Source organism: Scyliorhinus torazame, chromosome 8 (genome assembly GCF_047496885.1).
Source record: "Scyliorhinus torazame isolate Kashiwa2021f chromosome 8, sScyTor2.1, whole genome shotgun sequence".
In the NCBI taxonomy this organism is placed as follows: domain Eukaryota; kingdom Metazoa; phylum Chordata; class Chondrichthyes; order Carcharhiniformes; family Scyliorhinidae; genus Scyliorhinus; species Scyliorhinus torazame.
In genome coordinates, this window is record NC_092714.1 from 242,895,288 (window position 1) to 242,917,330 (window position 22,043).

Below are 22,043 nucleotides of genomic sequence, written 5' to 3' on the forward strand. Positions count from 1 at the left end.
TTGTGCCCTTTTTAAAACAAAAACAACTTCTTTGCATAAAAGCATAAGAGGTTCATCCCAGCTTTGAAGTACATTAATTCCAGGAACAATTTGAGGGCTCTATTTCTCATGAAAATAATCATTTGACAGCATTGAGGGTGTCTTACATTTTCAAGGACCCACATCTGGTTGCAAGGCTATAAGTTCCAGCAACAGTTTAACTTGTCTGATTAAGCAAAAAGGAAGTGGAAATTAAATGTTAAGATGCATATTCAGATACTTGCAATTTAATTGTAAAAATTGGCTTCCTTGTTTACTGGTAAGACTTGTGAGAATAAATATTACTAATCTTGTATCCCTAATAAGCCCAGACTGGTATCACCTATTGCTGTTCACGGACTCTCCTCTGTGATAGAATCGTGTATTACCACATAGAAACTGATTAAGCGTGCACCGCTGTTTGGGAGCCAATTAAGCTAATTCCGTGCCTGACATTCCTTACGCTTCAATGTTCTTTATCAAGCAACAGCCTCATTCCCTTCCTCAACAATTGATAGATTCCATCTCGAGCACAGTTTGAAAATGCCAAGTTTCAACCACACTCCCTCCCTTTTTGGGCCGTAGTACCAATTTATTTTTGATGTTGATTATATTCGAGCTGTACCTTCCTTGTTTCGAACCAGTGGAAGCAATCTGTCACTCTTTACCTCATCATAATCCTTCACAATTTTGTGAATCGCCATCAAACCAATCCTCCACCATGTCAATTCTTGTTAAAAAGGCCGAGTGTCTCTTCGTAACTGTACCACAATATTCCCTGGTAGCCGTTGCAGTGTATTATATTTTACTATTATGTTTATATCCTTCCCACGAGTGTCTGAAATAACTTGATTATAACAGTAATATTGATGTAGGGAGCGTGTGGCAGATGCAAGGTCAGCTGTGCCCATCTTTTGCTGTATTTAATTTTAACACGAAGGAAGGGCAAACGCAAGAGCAAGTTCAGTAGGAACAGCGATTAATCATTGGTGGTCAACGATGCACTTAACTCCCAGAACGGAAAAGGAGAGCAAAAAGGTTCAGGATCAAATCTATTTGCACATTTTCAGCTATTTTTTTGCCAAATGAGGAACTCCTTCAGTTTTCCTGAGTTGCAAATTTCAAATTATTTTGTTCCAGGTTAGCCGGGCAGAATTGAAAGTGTGGGAAGGTTCTTAAAGTATTGCTCCAGCAACCATAGGGTGAAATGGTACAAGCCTGTTCATTGTGGCAGGTGGTGTAATTTCAGCTCCAAATGTACTTGCAGCTGATGTGGTGAGTGGGAAAGAGAGACTCGTGACCGAGAGCACGCAGAAATATGAGCCTGAGTTGTGGATCCTGTTTATCCTGCATAGCTCCAAACCATGTGTTCTTAAGTTCAGCACATATACACTGTTTCCAGGCACGGTGGCACAGCGGTTCGCACAGCTGCCTCACAGCGCCAGAGACCCGGGTTCAATTCCGGCCTTGGGTGACTGGCTGTGTGGAGTTTGCACTTTCTCCCCGTGCCTGCATGGGTTTACTCCGGGTGCTCTGGTTTCCCCTCTCAGTCTAAAGATGCGTAGATTAGGTGGATTGGCCATGCTAAAATTGCCCCTTAGTTCCCAAGGTTATGGGGATAGGACTTGGTTTTGGCCTAAGTAGGGCCCCTTTCGGCCAATTAATGGTCAGAGGATGGGCTCACCATCCAATTAGGATGGCAGGTGGTTTCTCAAAAGCTTCAGGAACCAGACCACTGAAGAAGCTGCAGATCCGAGGTGCCCGCTTTCCATTTTTTAAATATTTAAATAAAAAGTTGGATCAGCAATCAGGCTGGCTTTTGGGGTTGCCAGGCATCCAGTATTGTACTGGAGAGTCGATTTCCAGCTGGCCTGACCATTGTCTGGGAATGGATGGCTTCACATCCAATATTATGCCTCGTAGTCTGGCAGGTCTAACGTACCTTAGTAACCGGTTGGCAGGGGCATGTGTTTCTTTCTTTCTCCATCTGCAGTATCATTAACGTGATAGGGAAGCAAAAATCAGTGTTTATTTTGGTACTTTTTTGAAAACTCTCTTCACGCTCTCTCCAGTAACGCAGCATTGGGAAGATGGATCTGTGCGTGAAGACTGACACGTGTCTCCAAGGTGTCTGCTTTTGGTTTGCCTCGAACACTGGCCACAATTGGGCAGGGGGTGGCCCTGTGGCTGCAGCCAAAACTCTGGGGTCTCAGAACCTGCCTGAAGTGCTGCCCACCCAATTCCAGTCGGTCTCCAATAACGGGCCTTTAACAGGCTTGGTTGGCTATCCAGTTTTTGTGGTGTGTAGCCCGGGGGAGGGAGGCGGTGTTCGGGGGGCGGTGGTGGGGCACAGTGCCGACAAAATTGCATGCAGAATTTCCAATGGGAATTTTCACAGCCGCCTACCTACGTGCCTGTGCCCCTCATGAATTGCCTCTTTTATTTCTGTGTTTAAATCAAGTAAAAAATGTGCTCATTGAGGAATGGTGCTTTTTGTTTTTTGGCAAAACAATTTGGCTAATCAAACTTCCAATTGGCTCAAATTTCTGACTGACTTAATTTATTGTCCCCAAGCTTTAAATTGCAGCTCTACTCCTGCTATTTTTATTGCAGTGCCTCAGAAGCAGTGTGACTCACACCAGGGCCCAGCTTATATCACTTAACACCATCACACCCGTTTTCCAAATTCAGACATTGTGAGAAGAGAACTGCTCTACACTGCTCAAACTTTGTTTCCGAGCACGACAAAATAAATCTTGGGACTGATTAAGCCATGGCCCTGATGTTGCAGGTAATCTGAAAATGGCTGAAGAGGCTGACGCAGCCAACAACACTTGAGGCCCTGCTGAATTTTATTTCTGATTCTTGCTCGGGCATTTGGTCAATGTGACACCTGGCCCACTGCATGGTGGGAAAACCAATCGCAAGAGGCTGCACCTGTGAAATGTTGGAGATAGCCCCTGCCAATCGGAAGGTGGTGGGGATTGGAACATGTGAGTCAACCATTTCATAGAATCCCGACAGTGCAGAAGAAGGTCATTCGGCCCATCAGGTCTGCACTAACCCCCCAAAAGAGCACGCTACCCAGACCCACTCTTCGGCCGAACCTTTTAGACAATCTGGGGCAATTTAGCGTGGCCAATCCAATTAACCTGCACATATTTGAACTGTGGGATGACACTGGAGCACCCGGAGGAAACCCACACAGACACTTGAGAATGTACAAACTTCACACAGGCTTTAATTGAACCCGGGTTCCTGCTATCCATCGTGCCGCCCAGTCAATTCTACCATTTTGAAAGGTCAAGACTGACCTGTGACCAAACTCCATTGATGGAATTTTTGCATCAGTGAGGGAAACTGGAACCTGGATTGTTTCCGATTCCCAAACCCTGGGGGAGGGGGCCAGGAGGGGGCCAAGTGAGGCTAAGTAGTGGAAAGCTGTTACTTGTTGGAATTTTAACCAGGGTGTCCCCTTCATTGGCATGGAGGGGGGGCTTGCTGTCATATGAAGAGTGGACTCCTGGGTTCCTAATGCTGGAGGATCAGTTGGGGAAACCCATGAAGAAATATAAAATTTAAATCATGCTCTCAATGGAACTGTGGGAGTCTGATTTTAAATATGTTTGTTAGGTGTCCTGCACATGTATGCCATCAAACTCGCATCTGTGGAAATTGGGTAGATTTGGGTTAATACTGAGGCCTATGCATACAATATGCAACGCAGTATTTTCAAACATTATGCTGGCAGTCCAGTGATGTGGTTAGGTTTTCAGTAAAATGTAATGATAGCCATGTGAAATTATGTCTACTGCTTCTGTGATAGGTGCCTAACAGAAACATTAAAGATGGGTTTCCTTCTAAATTTGGATTGTGTACAGAGGAAGTGTCTAACTGAAACAAAGCTCCTTAATGTTGTGCAATAGCATGATTGTGACAGTTGCCTATACCACAGAAGCAGCACAATTAATGGAGAGTCAATTTAATGCACAGCTAACTTTTTAAGAGTAAGTACCTTCCTTAAAGCAGAAGCCTTGTCAGAACAATCTAAAATAGTATAAAGTCTATACTGGCTAAAAAATTAGAAACCGGTTGTAGTTTCATTTGCAATGTGTTGTTGGTGCTGGCATTTCCTAAAGCAAGAGTCTCCCATCAGCCAGTGGCAACATCAGTGGATACCTGCTGGAGTTGCTGTATCCAGCCTCTGAGAAGGTCCATTTAAACAAAAACACTCCTTCTGGCCAGCCAAATTTAGATTTGCTGGCGCCATTCTAAAACCTAGGGTGCAATTCAACCACCATGTTGCGCCCGGCGCAGATCTGGCCGCACCGGGTAAAAGTGGGAAAGGTCAAAATCGAGGTTCGCACTGGGCACGAACCAGTTTGCGATTCTTCCCATGTCACCCAAAAATGGCGGGCTCACCCTTGACCCTCATTTACATTCATTTCAATCTCATTAACGAGATTGAAGTCAGAAGCAGCGGCCTCCCAGGAATTACCCGACTCACCAGCGAGAAATCACGCGGGCGTTGCTTAGTACTCCTTTTTAAAAATGTGAATGTGAAGCTGGCACAAGGGCTGGGAGGTGAGTAGCCATTTCCATTTTCAGACAAGCAACACCACGACAGCGGAGCTGCTGCCCCACCGCTCAGGGTGGGGGGGGGGGGGGGTGCGTGGTGGGGCTTTGTGTCAATGAGGCCTTCAAATCTTTAAATATTGTGTAGACCTATAGCAGGGGCAAGCTGCAGCCTGTCTATCCCACCAAATACTTCCAGGACAGAGCCTTGCTGTGCCTTAAATGCTGAAAGTCAATTTCACTCCCTTTGACTGTATGCAGCCTCTAGCTGCACAGCTGGAGGCTAATGCAAATGACGAATTAGCCTTGTTAGTTGTGAGAGCACTTCACAGCTGCAGGTTGTGTTTGCTGCTGCTTCTGCTGGTGGCTGCAAATGCCTGGAGGCTGCTGTTGCTGTTTCCTCCCTTTTCTGTAGGCAGGAAAGAAGGACAATTTCTTCTATGGTATCTGGGTCCTCGAACATCGGGCTCGGGGAGACTTATGAGTCTAGAAGGAAATCCGGTTTGAAGCAAGAGGATGCTAAAGGACCTGGTGTGTGACGCTGATCCAAATGTTCTGAGGGTCATGGTGACTGCGTGGCTTCCGCTGGCGCCAGGGAGGTATACAGTGAGCCTGGTGGTGCAGTCCACGATTAGGGTGTGGAACAAGTTGCGGAGACACTTTAGGATGGAGAGGATGTTGGTGCTGACACTGGTGTGTGGAAACTATGGGTTTAAGCCAGGAGAGATGGATGACATATATGGGAAATGAAGGGGGGTGGGGCTGGTGAGGGCAAGATTTGCAGGACTGGAAGAGCAGCGGGAGAGGGTGGAGCTTCCGAAGGGAAGTGAGTTCAGGCATATGCAAATGAGAGACTTTGCGCAGAAGGAATGGAGAGGCTTTCCCAAGCTGCTGGAGTATATCCTGTTGGAGCGGTTGCTGCTCCCGGATGTGGAAATGGAGGGCAGGATTGGTGATATGTATGGGTGGCTGGAGGTGCGCAGGTGGTGAGGATTAAGAATAGATGTGGAGGAGGAGCGAGGTGGGGGGCAGATGGGATGTGGAGTGAGGCGATGCATAGGGTAAATTCGACCTTGTGTGCGAGGACGAATTTGATTCAATTTAACGTGGTGCATAGGGTGCATATGACTCTGGCGAGGATGAGTGGGTTCTTCCAGGTGGTGGCAGACGAGTGTGAGAAGTGTGGGCGAGGACCAACAAATCATGTGCCTATGTTCTGGGGCTGCAAGACGTTGGAGAGATATTGGGAGGGGGTATTCGGGATGCTATCGAAGATTGTGGGGCTGGAGGTCAACCAGACCTAATGATAGCGATTTGGGGGTATCGGAAATGTCAGAGCTGATGCAGGGAAGGAGGGTGGATGTTGTGGCCTTTGCCTGGAGAAGAATATTGTTGGACTGGGGATCGGCAACACCGCCAGGGGTGGCAACCTGGCTGGGGGACCTGTACAATTTCCTCTGGCTGGGAAAGATCAAGTTTGAGTGGAGGGGATCAGCGGAGGGCTTTGAGACACGGTGGGGACTGTTCATGACAATGTTTGAGGAACTGTTTGTCGGGGGGGGGGGGGGGGGGGGAGAGAGGAGGAGGAGGAGGAGGAGAGGTGATAAAATAAGGAAAGATTTCCATAAACCATGAACTGTGGGGGTGTTGATGTTTTTTGATTTACGTTTTTGTACTTTTTAATATGTTTGGAATAAAATACATTTAAAAAAAAAAAAAAAAAAAATACATTGATGCAAATGGGCCACCTGATGATGCAGTTGAAGAAATGTTTTTGCAGATTGTGGATTCTTTTGCTGCTGGTGTGGTGAGTGTTGCATGTAACTGGCACATCACCGTGGGTTAAACATGCTGGAAGTCCAGGCTGTTCAACTGTACCTTGAGCGCCTGTGGAATATGTGGATGCCAGGATTTGGTTCCGGTGAGATTGGGCCATGTGGGAGGGCTTGCACAGCTGAGGCTCCTGAATGGAGATCCGTGGAACACGTAACACATTAATGGGCAGATCATTTCTATGACAAACTTCTGGACGTGATGACACATTCTCCATTTCTGTTGAGGAACCTGCGAGAGGTAGTGTTGGCCTCAGTGCCACACATGGTTGGCAACATCTCCAGCGAGCAAAGCCTTTGGGGCAATACCCTTGGGCGAACAGGATGTCCGGTCTCGCATCGGCGAGAAGCCTGGCCAAGTCAGCATTGCCAGACCAAGGAGCAGGTCTGTGCACTGCCATGCTTGTGTGTTGACTGGGAGTGAATGGTGACGGAGTGTTTAAAAGCAGTTCCCTCTTGTTAGCGGTGAGATGCTGAGGAGAGAGTTTAGTAAATCAGACGGCGAGACAGCCAGTCATGGTGAGATTCACATGGGGGTTAATTTCAGCATAAGTGCTGCTGAATACGGGCCGTGATCTCGCCAACACCCCGCCAAATGCGCCCAAAGTGACACTTAGAAATTGGTCCATTGAATCACGGCCCTGTAATTTGGCAATCTGTGACCCAGACACCCATTGAGGCTAATACAATAAGTGTTTTGTATCTCTCAGTCCTGCTTGATCATCTGCTTCACCGGTCTTCCCATTTCTCCTCTTCTGGTGGTTTGCCTCTGGTATAGCCTGTATCTCTGTCCATGGTTGAACATGCTAATGGTGGGTGGCCATGAATGAGGAGGCTGCTGGTGGGGACGCTGTGTGATAATGCTTCAGGTCTCTACCTCAGCTTCATCTTATTGTTCGGTTGGCCTCGCTTCTAATTACTTCATTTATCGTCTGAAACTGATGATTCATCTATAATCAGAACAGAAAATTCTGGAAAAACTCAGCAGGTTTGGCAGCATCCGCGGAGAGTGAACTTTGAGTCCATAGTTCAGGCCTAAAGAGAGCGAGAAATGGGATGGTTTTTATACCGTTCAAGAAGGGGTGGAGCAGATCGAGCAAACAGAATGCCTCTCTTTCTGATTTCATATCGTCAAAATTCTCATCGTTACACTTTTTTCCTTTTGATGTGGATAGGTGTTTACCCTTTGGCAATCTTTCTACAGCAAATGGCCTTGAGGAACTATGGGGTCCGGCCATTAATACCCATGTAAAGTATTGATGATTAATGATCTGCTATTGGTGGGAGCAATTTGAGGTGGTGAGTTCAGTGTTTGCCTTACATTTAAATGGATGACATAGATATTTTCTTTCCTCTGACAAAGTTCTTGCACCATGCTAAATAAAGCCGGTGCCAACACTAATCAATTGCTGGCTGTCATTTGATAAAGTAGCTGCAAGTAAATCATAATTGCGATTCTCGAAGCAAAATCGGATTCTAAACAGAGTAAACCTGGAGCATATCGTTTACAATACAAAACCTCAAAGTAATATGTACACATGATATTCAAAGTTATTACCTCTTCTTGAGGTTTAGTTGACAGTTAATTTGATGGGAAATTAATTTGATTGTATCCATGATCAGTGGTGTGACACTTCTCACTGCGGCATGGTAGCACCGTGGTTAGCATTGTTGCTTCACAGCTCCAGGGTCCCAGGTTCGATTCCCGGCTTGGGTCACTGTCTGTGCGGAGTCTGCACATTCTCCCCGTGTCTGCATGGTTTTCCTCTGCGTGCTCCTGTTCCCTCCCACAAATCCCGAAAGACGTGTTGTTAGGTGAATTGGATATTCTGGATTCTCCCTCAGTGTACCCCAAACAGGCGCCGGAATGTGACGACTGGGGGCGTTTCACAGTAACTTCATTGCAGTGTTCATGTACGCCTACTTGTGACACTATAGATTATTATTACAGATTATTATTCTAATTCAACAGGAAGTCTATTTGCCCACTCTACCTACCTATCCTGATTTCATATTGATAAATAAAATCCAGGCTGCCTAATGTATGCACAGGCACTGAAATGGTGTGGACTCTCTCAATCATTTTGCAGTATGTTTTTCTATTACAGGATTTGTTTTGGTACTGAATCAGTCAAATTCCATCTCTTGTTGCATTTGATTTTTACCATAATGCCTTTTTGATTTGACTCCCTTCATTACATCAAACTTCGGATGGAAACTGGACACCACTAGCCTTGCTTATAAACATTTATTAAGTAACTGTTAAGCTGGGCCAGATTCTGGGGCCAAACCCGAGGATTATATTGGGTCACTGTGATCTGCTGTTGTCAGCCATTCTCTGGAACAGAAGACTTATGATTTTACAGTGAATAGTTTCACTAGATTTATCACTTTGAATGTTGTAGCAAGACCAGTGAGTATATTTTTGAACCATTGGTAAGATCACACTTGGAATAAGGCATAAAAGGTTGGAGTGTGATTTAGAAGGAGCAGGAATGGATTTGGAGGGCAGCACGGTGGCGCAGTGGGTTAGCCCTGCTGTCTCAGGGCACCGAGGTCCCAAGTTTGATCCCGGCTCTGGGTCACTGTCTGTGTGGAGTTTGCACATTCTCCCTGTGTTTGCATGGGTTTCACCCCCTCAACCCAAAGATGTGCAGGGTAGGTGGATTGGCCATGCTAAATTGCCCCTTAATTGGAAAAAATTAATTGGGTACTCTAAATTTTTTTAAAAAGGAATGGATTTGGAGGTGACAGAGCTGGAAAAACAATTTTCATTTGTGTAACCCCCTCAACATAGTAAATTTCCTAAAGCACTTTAAAGAAAGGAAGATTAGAATGTGGGTGGCACAGTGGTTAGCACTGCTGTCTCATAGCACCAGGGACACGGATTCGATTCCGACCTCGGGTGACTGTCTGTGTGGAGTATGTACTTTCTCCCTGTGTCTGCGTGGGTTTCCTCCAGATGCTCTGGTTTCCTCCCACAGTCCAAAGACGCGCAGGTTAGGTGGATTTGCCATGCTAAATTGCCTCTTAGGGTGGGGTTACCTATCGAGGGAGGGTGGCCTTTCAAAGTGTCGGTGCAGACTCGATGGGCCGAATGGCCTCTTTCTGCACTGTCTAGATTCTACGAATAGGATTATATAAAGGAACCATGCTGAGCTATTGAGAGGGATTATAACAAGTGATTGAAAAATGTGGAAGGGGAGATTTTGTGAATGTTTTAAAAGATCTGCCACCAATGATAGTACGATTGGATGAGCCGTGCACAAAACACACTGTTCACAGGGCTGATTGGTGTCAGAGGAGAGGCAGGGCTGGAGGAAGTTGCAGTTATGGGCCAGGACAAGGTTACGGAAAACTTTGAGGACTACAGTGATCCAGACCATGAGCTCTGAGAGAAGATCACAGACATTTACAGAGAGAAAAGTGGATCTAGAGAGAAGATTAAATTAAGTATCAAAAGGTATGGATAAACAAAATGCAAACCGAGGTAAGTAAGGCGGGTAGAATAAGAGGGCATATATTTACATTGATTTTTTCCCCCCCTAATATTTAAAGGGTGGTGGCTGGCAGAATGGTCCATCAGCTTGAAGACAATTGGGGTGTTCTAAATTCAGTTATATGTTAGATGGTGTGAGTGAGGTAACTCGATGAATTCTAAATTGTGCACATTGTTAAAAAAAGTCTTGATCTTTATTTTTGACTGCTGCAGGAATGAGCCAACACCAATTTAATGGAACAAGTGGCCCACAATTTACAGTCGTGCTTTGCGAGCTGTGATTTTGGATTTGAGGATCAGACATAATGGGTGGAATTTTCCAGTCCCGGTATTGGTGTGGGCAAAGTGCCACATACCGCAGTGGGACCGAAAGAACCGAGCCGCCTGCGCGGCTGGGAAATACTCGCGAGGGGTCCAGAAAATGCCGGCTTTGGTTTGTGTCGGGAGAGACCCTGTTTCTTTTGTTTAGAAAATATTTTATTAAGGCATTTATAATTTTAACCAGTAACAAACCCCAGCCAACATGGCTGACAGAAACAGGACCACCTCCTTCCCCAGCCCCTCTTGAAAGACCCTGTTTCATTCCAGCTCTCGAGTGCTGGATCACAGAATTTAATTGAAAAGTGAGGGCTGTTTGCTTTTCCTGTAATTTACAATTTGATAAAAGTAGGAAATGCATGGCTTCCAAATACAATATGCAATTCCTGAGAATCTGTGTTTGTTTGGGTATTATTCACTTGTGAGAAAAAACAAACATTATTTATTTATTTATGCAGGCATTCCACGTCTTTTCATTTGAAGAGGAATTCTAGATTTATTTTAAGCTTTTGATTATTTTGATAGCAGTCCAGTTGGTATTACTAGCTCATTTTATTTTAGCTCATTAAACATTGTTGGGAAGAGTTTTGTGCAGGTCTTAATATGCAAGAATCCCCAGCCACTCAAGAAATTAATTGCATTTTTATTAAAAAAAAGCTTGGATACTGTACAGACCAGAATCGTTCGCATAGCCAGTAGGTACCTTGGCTTGAGTTGCAGGAGCAGTTCTCAAAATGCTGCCATTTATTGGGATGGTAGTATCAGAAACTTGCCAAAGATTTGAATGATGTTTCTGAATCCTGCTTACATGTGTTGATGTTTTTATTCCCCTAAGGCGCAGCATTGATCATTTAAATTTGAGCAGATTCTGAGATAAATTGACAAATTTGCATCAACTTTGTTTCTGCTGCAGACGTTTCCACACAGAAAATAGCTATTAGCCGATCGAAAATGAGGTCGGCTTGAGATATTCATATTGTATGTGGTTCGAATGCACGATCTCTGTGCCGAGAGCGCCCCACCCTACCCCCCAACTCTCTGCCAGGAATAAAGGTCAGAGGGCACATGTGTTCCAGCTGCGTTTACGCCAGCTAAATATTTCTAAGCACGTATACATAATGCAAAACGAGTTGAAATCTGCTTAACCCTGGACTGTTTGAAGGGGATGATCCGAAAGTCCTTAGTCGTCGAACCCTGGAAATCTGGGGCCTAAAATTCTAATCCTCTTCTGGGACTGTAATTTAAATAATCTTTCCTTCAGCAGGTGATTTTCGGCTGCTCTCCGCAGTGTGATGGAGCCTTTTGTGTCGGTGAAGTGCTCGACTAAAAGGGCCTTCACTTCATGTTATTTTTTTTAAACAGCAAATCCTGTTTTAATAGCGGGTCCTCCTGCTCCTCTGTACTGATTTCCTGATAACATTCAAATTGCAAAGCTGTTCTCCGGGGTCTGCTTTTGAGAATGCAGAAATGAACGGGAGTGTTTTTTTAAATATAGATTTAGAGTACCCAATTATTTTTTTTCCAATTAAGGGGCAATTTAGCGTGGCCAATCCACCTACCCCGCACATTTTTGGTTTGTGGGGGCGAAACCCACGCAAACACGGGGAGGTGTGCAAACTCCGCATGGACAGTGAGCCAGAGTCGGGATGGAACCTGGGCCCTCGGCGCCGTGAGGCAGCAGGGCTAACCTACTGCGCCACCGTGCTGCCCTATGAACGGGAGTGTTGGGAGATCATTTCATTTGCTCGCACGGCGGAAAGCAATTGATGGAGGTAGGCCCCTGTTTGCGTGCAAATGCACCTTCAGAGTAAGACCAAATGTAAGAAGAGTCCACCTCTGAGTCGCTAAGGCACTCAAAAACTCATGGATGAATGTGTCAACCGTTTTGAATGGGTAAGAGTGATAAGAATCTGGAGGTTGGAGGGAGAGCAGAGTGAGACACGCTGGTATAATTGCGTTTTGGAGCCCGTTTTGAAATCAGTATTAATTGCTGGAAAGTGAATGTTGTGCAAGTCTATGTATCGTTGATGACTAATCATTTAGGGAGGCTAACTGCTCAGCCAAATGGAGCTAAAATCCATTACTCATCAGTAATGCTTGTTTCCTTCACTTTGGAGGACTGTAGCCCAAAATGTTCAAATAGAACTATAATAGCATAGTGATAGGAATAGCCTGCTCTGCCATCATAGAATCATAGAATTTACAGTGCAGAGGAGGCCATTCAGCCCATCGAGTCTGCACCGGCTCTTGGAAAGAGCACCCCACCCAAGCCCACACCTCCACGCTATCCCCAGTACCCAGTAACCCCACCCAACACTAAGGGCAATTTTGGACACTAAGGACACTTTAGCATGGCCAATCCACCTACCCCGCACGTCTTTGGACTGTGGGAGGAAACCGGAGCACCCGGAGGAAACCCACGCGCACACAGGGAGAACGCGCAGACTCCGCACAGACAGTGACCCAAGCCGGGAATCGAACCTGGGACCCTGGAGCTGTGAAGCAATTGTGCTAACCACAATGCTAACGTGCTGCCATCATTCGATGAGATCATGGATGGTCTGTATGTTCTATTACGCGTGTTACCCTCGCCCAACGAAAGTCTCTGTGTTAAAAATTTCAATTGCTCGAGCACTCTCGGCCTTCTAGGGAAGATGTTTTAGTTCAAAAGGCATCTCGACAAATACATGGATAGGATGGGTATAGAGGGATACTGCTAGGAAGTGCTGAGGGTTTTGGCCAAAGATGGTATCATGGCCGGTACAGGCTTGGAGGGCCAAAGGGCCTGTTCCTGTGCTGCATTGTTCTTTGTTTGTTCTAGATTTCCACTACTCTTGGTGTGGGAAACTGTGCTTCCTGATTTCACCCCCCTGGTGGCTAGCTCTGATTTTAAGATATCTCTGTCTTGTTCTGTCCCCCACCAGAGGAAATAGTTTTTCTCTCTGCGTCTACCTTTATCATTCTAAACATTGGGATTAGATTGTCCTTCAGCCTTCGAAACTCAAGTGAATATAAACCAAGTAAATGCTACCAGTCCTCATTTAACCCTTTCAGCCCTTTGAGGAGTTATTCTGTGAAGGGCCAAGGTGAATATCCTTCTGCAGAATGTAGCTGATGCTTCTGCAGAATGTAGCTGATATTTCTGTTCTCGTGAACCTCTCCCTCTAATTATATGTAGCACTACGCTATTCGTAGCAGCTGGCCCAAAAGCAGCAACGCCCGATAAGGTCACTTGTGGTTGAGAATGAAATGCATGATTTCTTGACTGACTGCTTGACATCTTAGTGGTAAAGCTAGTAGGTTGACTGATGCATGCTTATTTTCAAACTTATTCTGCAAGTCGTAACGCGATCCCAAATTGGTTGTTGATACTCTGGCTTCTAAGTGCTACATTTGTGTTAGATACCTGTGGCTAACACGATTATTGGAACAGGAATTAACAAGGGCTGCTATTTCCTGTCCAATACAGAGATCGCTGTGTTAATATATTGCACCTCTGTAACTCTGACAGTCGATGCCTCATAGATTGGGTGGGGATTCTGTGTGGTTGCTTTCAAATTTATTTTAGATTTTGTGTCATATATTTGCATCGAAAACTCTATATGAGGAGAAATCATGTTTTACACACTTGGGTAAGTTTTATTGGTGAAGAAAAATGAATAAAAAGCTTAATCTAGCCGATGACCTTGCAGACTCTTCAGTGTCTTTATGTGATGGATTTGAATTGGATTGGTTCCAAAACAGAAGAAACTTTTCAATCTTTCAACAGTGTTAAAAGTACCAACTAATCGATTGATTTTTCCCACGAGTTACCCGTCTGTATTGATGCAAAGCCAGAATTGCTCAATTGACCTGTAATCCTCTGAAACCAATGCTTCTGGTTTGATTGCGCCCGAAGTCTTCACTCGGACAGACAATGTTATCTTTGCCCAGTGACACTGGGGTTGCTGCTCCGATGCTCGGTCGGGTGGGACGCCTCCGTGGGGACAGCCTCGGTTGGGGTGGCCTACCAACGGGAGGGGGGCAAGAGTTTCCCCTGACCTGGGTGGGGGTGGGGGGAAGGTTGCCCTAGCAGCTGTGGGTCCGCCAAGCCACCCCCTGGATCGTGTGTACACATTACGGGGGCAACCCCCCCAGCCCTGCCTGTGTGTTTGTCTCACCGACGACCCGTAACATTCCGTGACTGTGGAAGCCTCCGCCCGTATGGCCAAAGGCTATTGCTCAGGGGGAGCATTGGGGGAATGGAGGGTCCCGGAGTGGAAGACACCGCTGATTGTCAGTCACTCACCCTCTCAATTCCTTGCAGATGTCACACGGCACGGGATGCATGATATCTTGGACCCCGCGGAGGCTTCCCATGTAGTGCTGTTGGGAGGCCAGGCGGCCAGATGCAGCAGCATCGACAGAGATTTGAGACGGTGGCCCATGTGCAGGGCCTTGCCCCACTTCCTGAGGACCCGGCTTCCCATCAGGCCAGGGTGGGCCCCAGAGGGGGAGGCTGACGACAGCCCAAGGTGTACAGGTGTTGCTGGTCTTTCGAATAGATGATGGGCATCGTGTGCCGCAGGGGCTCCACCTCGACAAAGGGACAATGTGGCAGCTGTGCCATGTCGTTCCGGACTTAGCGCCACGTGGAGTAGGAGGATAGCTGCACCTGGTGGCTGTCAAGCTCACCGTAGCCCTTAACTTCTGTGCCTCAGGATCATTCCAGGGCTTGAGCGGGCACTTGTGTGGCATCTCACAAGCTACAGCCACAAGTGCACCCGTGAGGTCACAGATGTGTTGTTTGCACGGGTAGCGATCTATATAAACTTTGACATGGACTGGGCAACAAGATTCGGCATCATCGCCAAAATGCCTCCGAATCAGGGGCTAATGCGCGCCGAGCCATCGGGGATTGCCCTATATCAACAGAAAGGATTCCACTCCCTGAACGTTCAGCTTGTGTGTGACCACCACATACAAATTATGCACGTGTATGCACGACAGCTACATCCTGGGGCAGTCAGACATCCCCGGCCTCTTCAAAGACAACCCCAGGATGGCCCGTTAGCTCTCGGGGGATAAGTGGTACCCACTGAGGACCTGTCAAATGACACCAGTACGGATGCCAGAGACCGATACAAGAGACTCGTAATGAAAAACTGGTTAGGGGGGGGTGATGGGGGTGGGGGGCGGGGGGAGAGGAAGAGAGAGACTCCAGGACCACCATGCTGCCTGGGGGGGCTGGGGCAAGGGATTGGTAGTTGGTCCACTTTGCTGAAGTAAGTGCCAAAGGTGTCATATTTCTCGGGTGCAAAGTTTGTTTTAATGCTGTACATATATGTCCCAACTCCCCTAGCCCCTGATGTTGTGCCCCACCCTCCCCCTCCCCCGTGCATTCTCAGTGATCATTGAACTGCATCTAGGTGTGTCCCCAGGATGCACATCAGAGGTGGAGCCAGCCTGCTGCTTACAACATCCCGTGGCCTTCAATGCCCCTGGCAGGCACTCTCTGGGGGCCTGAGGGCCCCGGCCCACTTGCTCGTGGCACATGCACAGCCGTGCCACCCTGTTCTGGGTGCTGAATCCGAGATGCGCTGTTGTCCGTGTGGTGGCTCCGGGTGGGAACTCAGCGTCCCCCTTTCATGGTCGGTCACCTTGGGACGGAGGGGGAGCCTGGCAATGCCCACTTGAGACTGGGCATGCTACGCAGCACTTCATGCAGGTCCACCTGGGACTGGGACATGTCCCCCAGTGAGTCAGACATGCAGGTGCTCAGCCATTTCTGTCACTGACTGAGCCATGCCTTGGGCACCTCCATTCATGCTGCTGGCGTTGTGCACCAGGCTCTCCACTGAGTCGCCACCCTAGCAGTGTTGGCCTCAGTGCCACGCATTGCTGGCCCCATCTCCTGTGCCCGTAGCCTCTGGGACTCTGGACCTGCTGGAGTATCACTGACATCCCCCTCTGAATATCACGGCTGCACCCTATCGACTGCATCAGCTCAGGGTAAACCTAGCCCAGGGGTTCAGCATCTGACTGGGACACAGCTGGGCACAGGGATCCAGCAGTCCTCCGACTGCTGCCTTGCCTGGGAGTCCCTGCCTCCACCTGATGTGAATCAGCAACTGTGAGGTACTCATCAGAATGTGCACCAGAAGCCCGAACATAGGAACATAGGAATTAGGAGCAGAAGGGGGCAATTCAGCCCATAGAGCCTGCTCCGCCATTCAATCAGATCATAGCTGATCTCTTCCTGGTCTCAAATCCACCAACTTGTTTTTTTATCAGAAATGTATCTCGGGCAGCACGGTAGCATAGTGGTTAGCACAATTGCTTCACAGCTCCAGGGTCCCAGGTTCGATTCCCGGCTGGGTCACTGTCTGTGTGGAGTCTGCACGTTCTCCCCGTGTCTGCGTGGGTTTCCTCTGGGTGCTCCGGTTTCCCCCCACAGTCCAAAGATGTGCGGGTTAGGTGGATTGGCCATGCTAAATTGCCCTTAGTGTCCAAAAAATGTTAAATGGGGGTTACTGGGATAGGGTAGATACGGGGGCTTCAGTAGGGTGCTCTTTGTAAGGGCTGGTGCAGACTTGATGGGCCGGATGGCTTCCTTCTGCACTGTAAATTCTATGATTCGATGATTATTGGATCCGTTCAATGTCGCAGATTCCACCACACTATGGGGCAGCGAGCTCCATAAATTCACCACGCTCTGCGAGAACTAGTTCCTCTTCATTTCAAGTTCTAAATCTTAATTACGTTTAATTTATCAATCCCTTTTGGTATTTTATATACCTCGATCAGATCCCTTCTCCTCCTTCTAAACTCCAGCGAGTTTAAGCCCAAACTGCCTAACCTCTCTGCACACGTCAACTCTTTCATCCCCAGGGGCATCACGGTGGCGCAGTGGGTTAGCCCTGCTGCCTCACAGGTTCGATCCTGGATGGGTCACTCTCCGTATGGAGTTTTCTCCCCGTGTTTGCATAGGTTTCGCCCCCGCAACCCAAAGATGTGCAGGGTAGGTGGATTGGCCACGCTAAATTGCCCCTTAATTGGAAAAAATTAATTGGGTATTCTAAATTTATTTTTAATGTTTTTTAAAAAACCCTTTCACCCCGGACAGTGGAAGGGGCAGTCCGAATTGCATTAATAACTCTCCGCGCGACAGGTTATCTTGGCCCGGGCCATTGGATCCTCACTTCTGTGCCCTATGCCAACCTCTACTTCAGTGACCCACCTGTCCTCGGCCACCCCACAACCTTCAGGCCCCGTTTTTCGTAGGGGGTAAGGACTCTGATGTCTGGCACCTCTTCATCCATCTGGACCCTCCCCTGCCTGTTGTGGGCCAACTGCTCCTGTGGGAATACAGAGGGGGCATTGTGAGCTGCACACTTTGTTCATTGCAGAGGGAGGGGGAGGATGCAGGTGGGAGGAGATGGAGGGCCGGCGTGGGCAGCATTTCTAGACATGGGTGGGCTGTGGCGCGGTATGTTGCTGGGCTTTGCCAGGCACATTGTTGTGGGAGGGGGGACGTTGCCAGAGGGCTTGTGCCGACCTACCCATGCGGCCCGGTGGAGGTTGTTGATCATCTTACGGTCTTCCTGATGATGCTCCCCGAGCTGACCGCCGCTGCCACTTCCTCCCACGCGGCACCTGCAGGGGAACAGAGCATCCCACCTGCACTTGACCATGTCCAACAATTTGGCCAGGTTGGCATCCCCGAATCGTGAGGCTAGTCTCCTCGGTGATGTGGCTGTGAGCTGAGTGAGGTTTGCTCTGCAGGATCAGGTTTAAGTGCTGCTCCCCCTTGTTGGCTGTTGGCGTGGAGCTGGCTGACGTGGCCACAGCGGATCACAGTGGGCGAGACCATAATTTGCGGCGTGAAGCCCGTGGGGCCTCGGTAAGTGGATCAATTAACGTTTGATACCAGTGACGGCCTCACCGGATCGAGCGTCGGGAAGCTCGCAGCAGTTCCCGCTCGCTACCACATTTCGAAACTTTGCCATCAAATCGTGCCCTTCATCTTTCCATTCACTTCCATTATTTTCCATTTGGAGATGGCATCTCTATTGCATAAAAGGCTTGAAGAATTAAGTACTAATGCCAACATTTAGTCCATAACAGATAATATGGTAATTGTTTGAGAAATTGAATCCTGATTGTAATTTCTTACCTCCCCCATTCAAAAAAAACAGAAACTTTCTAAAATCTAGTTATTGTTTGTTACTGGTGTAAACTTTGTTTATTCCATGGAGCATGGGTTAATGCGTTGAATAGATAAAGCTGTCACGTATTTTTAGATTCCTGCTTCACCTTTCTCTGTGTCAACATTTAAATCACATTTGCATGAGTTCATGAAGTCTGGTGCTCTGTTCATTTGTAGCTTGTGATATATAGTTCTTTAAACACAAGCTTTTAAGAGAGTGCCGAAACAGCTGGGTTTCTCAGTCCACTTTGCATATCGTGTTTCATTTTTTCACCTGATCCATATTTCTATAGTAACACCGGCTTTTTTTTTCAATATCGTTGCTCAATAATTGGACAGAGTGATAGGAGCTGCTCAACCAGTTTAGTGCATCCAAACCCCTCCCAATTACCTCAGGGTTTGGAGTTTCAAGAGATGCGTCGCATTGAGGCACCTGGCAGGCACCTCCTGTAAAATCGATTTACTAGATTCCAGAACCCATTCGGAGCTAATAGAGATTCATGCCGTTTGATTTGATTCCTTGCCAGCTTTCCAAAGCAGTTCTTCAGAATCGACTCTCCATGCTGGTGAGTTTGCAACTCGGAGCTTGCTGGCACCTGGGCCTTGATCAGGTTCCTGGGGTGGGAGGGGTGGTGCAGAATTTGTTCTTGCTGATGAAGATTATCACCAGAAATTTAAACTGAGGGATGTGCTCTCGGCTCTCTCATACTACAGTTTTATTTTGGGTGGCAGGTATGGCGAGTGATGTTACTCTTGCAGGAGAGGGCACAAATTTACAGAACATAGTCTGGTGTGGAAATTTCAGCTTCCTTCAAACCTTGTTCAGTCTGTTCAGTGTATTTCTGGTGTGAAACATTGTAGTGGTTCTGTAGATGTATGCTATATTCTACACACTACACCTATTGTTCTGCTTCCACAGTTTCAGGCTTCTTGCCAGTTGTGTTGCTAATATGAATAGTTAATAAAATAACGTTCACCAAAGCCTGGCACACGCGTTTGAATTTAGAACCGATCGTCAACGGATGAAGCCGGTGGGTTCCACCCGAGAACCGCATTTACGGCCTTCCCGTTTATTTGCGTTTTTCAAAACAACGCTCATTATAAAGCGCGGTTCTTTTTTGATGGAGTTTCACCTGATTGATGTGATAACGCCATTCGTTTCTTGTAAAACCTTCTCTGTCGTTATCGGATTGAGCTAAGAATTTGTGAACATGTACATGCATTGTCATCATCTTGTCACTCCAAATTGGCTATCTTAATGGGTGGATTTTGCAGTTGCATTGGAGACCAGGTTTGCCAGTTGTCAGGCAAGGTGAGGAACTTCAACGTGAGGTTGCTATTTAAATTGATCTAAAATAGTTTACTTGGCTATCGAAAAATAGCCACAAATATGAATGCAAGTATTAACTCTTATTAAATGTAGTTCTCTTTTCATACATACCCATGGAGGAATGGACATTAAAAAAAATTTCATTCATGGGATGTGGGCGACGCTGGCCAGGTTTTGCACATCCTTCATTGCCCTTGAGAAGTTACCCATTGTTGTAGGTACACCCACACTGCACTCACCCAGGCAAATAGAGAGTATTCCATCAATCTCCTGACTTTGGCCTTGTAGATGGTGGACAGGCTTTGCGAAGTTGGGAGGTGAGTTACTCACTGCAGAATTCCCAGGCAAGTCATCAATAACTAAAAACAGAAAACGCTTGAAACGCTCTAGTTCAGGCAACATGTGTGGAGAGGGAAGGGTTAACAAGATAATGTTAATGTGGAGATGCCGCCGTTGGACTGGGGTGGGCACAGTAAGAAGTCTTTCAACACCAGGTTGAAGTCCAACAGGTTTGTTTCGAATTACTAGCTTTCAGAGCGCAGCTCCTTCCTCAGATGAAAGATAATTTTAGGCACACGCAACTTTGATCTGTCAGACACTCCTCACCTTTAGATTTTTGATTTAATGTCACGTGTACCGAGGTACACTGAAAAGTATTGTTCTGCGTACAGTCCAGTAAAATCTCTCCGACCAAACCATCTTCTAAAAGTAATAGTGAGGTTCTGTTATTAAATTTGCCGAAGTCCTTCATATTCGCAATTATTTGAATTTCCCAGTCACTGCTTCCGAGCTGCTCCCCCCTTGCAAATATTGGGGGCTGTCTTTCCGATCTATGTACTTTTATTTTTTAATTTTTCCAATTAAGGGGTAATTTATCGTGGCCAATCCACTTACCCTGCACATCTTTGGGTTGTGGGGGCGAAACCCATGCAGACACGGGGAAACAGATCAATGTACTTTCCAGCATTATAATTCTAGTTCTGTTGAAAGGTCAACATGCTTAATGGCCACCATTGTTATCTTGTGTAAAACCTTTACACCAGGCCGGGATTCTCCGATCTGAATTCGCCCCGCCACCACTGCCAGCGAGGATGGAGAATTTGGCGCTCAGCCGAAACTGCAGTGGGACGAGAGAATCCCGTCGGTGTGAACAGATGGAGAGTTCCAGTCCTAGCCTGTGTTTCACACTTCAAAGTGTCAAAGTAAAGGGGGAAAAAAGAAAGAACGGCAGTCAATTTATGCTGTTCGTTTCTGGTCTAGCAGAAGGAAAATTTAAAAGTACTTCCATAACTCCTAATCTGCAGATTTACTTCACTGAGCACACACTGACTTTGGGATATGGTTATTGACAGTAATTGGTTGCATGTCACCCCTCTTGTTATTAGTCAACATATACGACCATAACCCCTTGGCTCCCTTGCATCACATTTGGGGAGGTGGTGGTACCCCAATGGAGCGCTGGGGAATCTCTCTTGGTTACAGTTTATCCAGCAATTGTCCAGAAGAGCTGACTTCCCCATGACAATTGTGCTGCGCTGGGAAACCATCCAACAAAGTAATTTTAAAATGTTAAGTTCAGATGGTTCTACCATTTTTACACTCCCGAGTGTGTTGATTGGAAGAAAAAAACACTTTGATTTTCAGGGTAATGATTTAAACACCCAGATCAACTCCACCCACCCCTCCGCTGATGTCCAAACCCCTGCATACCATTTGCTTACCTTTTTGTAACTTACCTTCTCGCTTTCAATGGGTCCTTTAAACTCAGTAGCTTTGTGGCAGCTAGTGCCATAAAAAAGGGGTGTGCCCTCCTACATGCCGCTCCTTTAGCACTTAGCCGCTGTAGCTGGGGACATGCTTCACTTCTTCTGTCTCACCCGGCCTGAGTCAGGAAAGTTGGGCCAGGCAGGTGCTTTAAAAAATTAAGCACCGGTAAGTCGCTACAGGTTGGCAATCTGCCGCCCCGAGGAAGTTACGGACCATTGTCTGACTCATCATGGGCAGTACCATGCAAATTCAACTGGTGTTGTTTGAAAAGTTGTTGCTACAGCGTAGCTCATGTCATGTTTTGGCAATGCACTGGTGGTATTTTGTGTAACTGGACAATTAGGAAAATGTCCCAGTGAGGAGAAGGTGACTGGGCATTTTCCTGTAAGAAGCAGAATGCTGAATTCAATGTTGGGGATGATTTTACTTTTCTCTCTTTCACGCATTTCTTTCGTGCATTTCTCTCTAGTGTAATAAATCATAACGGTTTAAGATGGCAAATGGAATGGTTTAAGA

At 46.8% G+C, this 22,043-nt stretch overlaps 1 protein-coding gene across 7 annotated transcripts in view; it reads left to right on the forward strand.

The window, feature by feature from the left end:
- Positions 1-22,043, forward strand: part of LOC140428493 (uncharacterized) — a 367,767-nt gene that overhangs the window by 92,798 nt on the left and 252,926 nt on the right. Inside the window, exon 1 of one of the 7 annotated variants that reach the window (XM_072515031.1) lies at positions 18,833-18,996. The exons of the other annotated variants lie outside the window; for them this stretch is intronic. The gene's annotated coding sequence lies outside the window, so the exon portion shown is untranslated. Of the gene's footprint in view, positions 1-18,832; positions 18,997-22,043 lie in introns of those variants that run through there. 7 annotated transcript variants of the gene reach the window in all.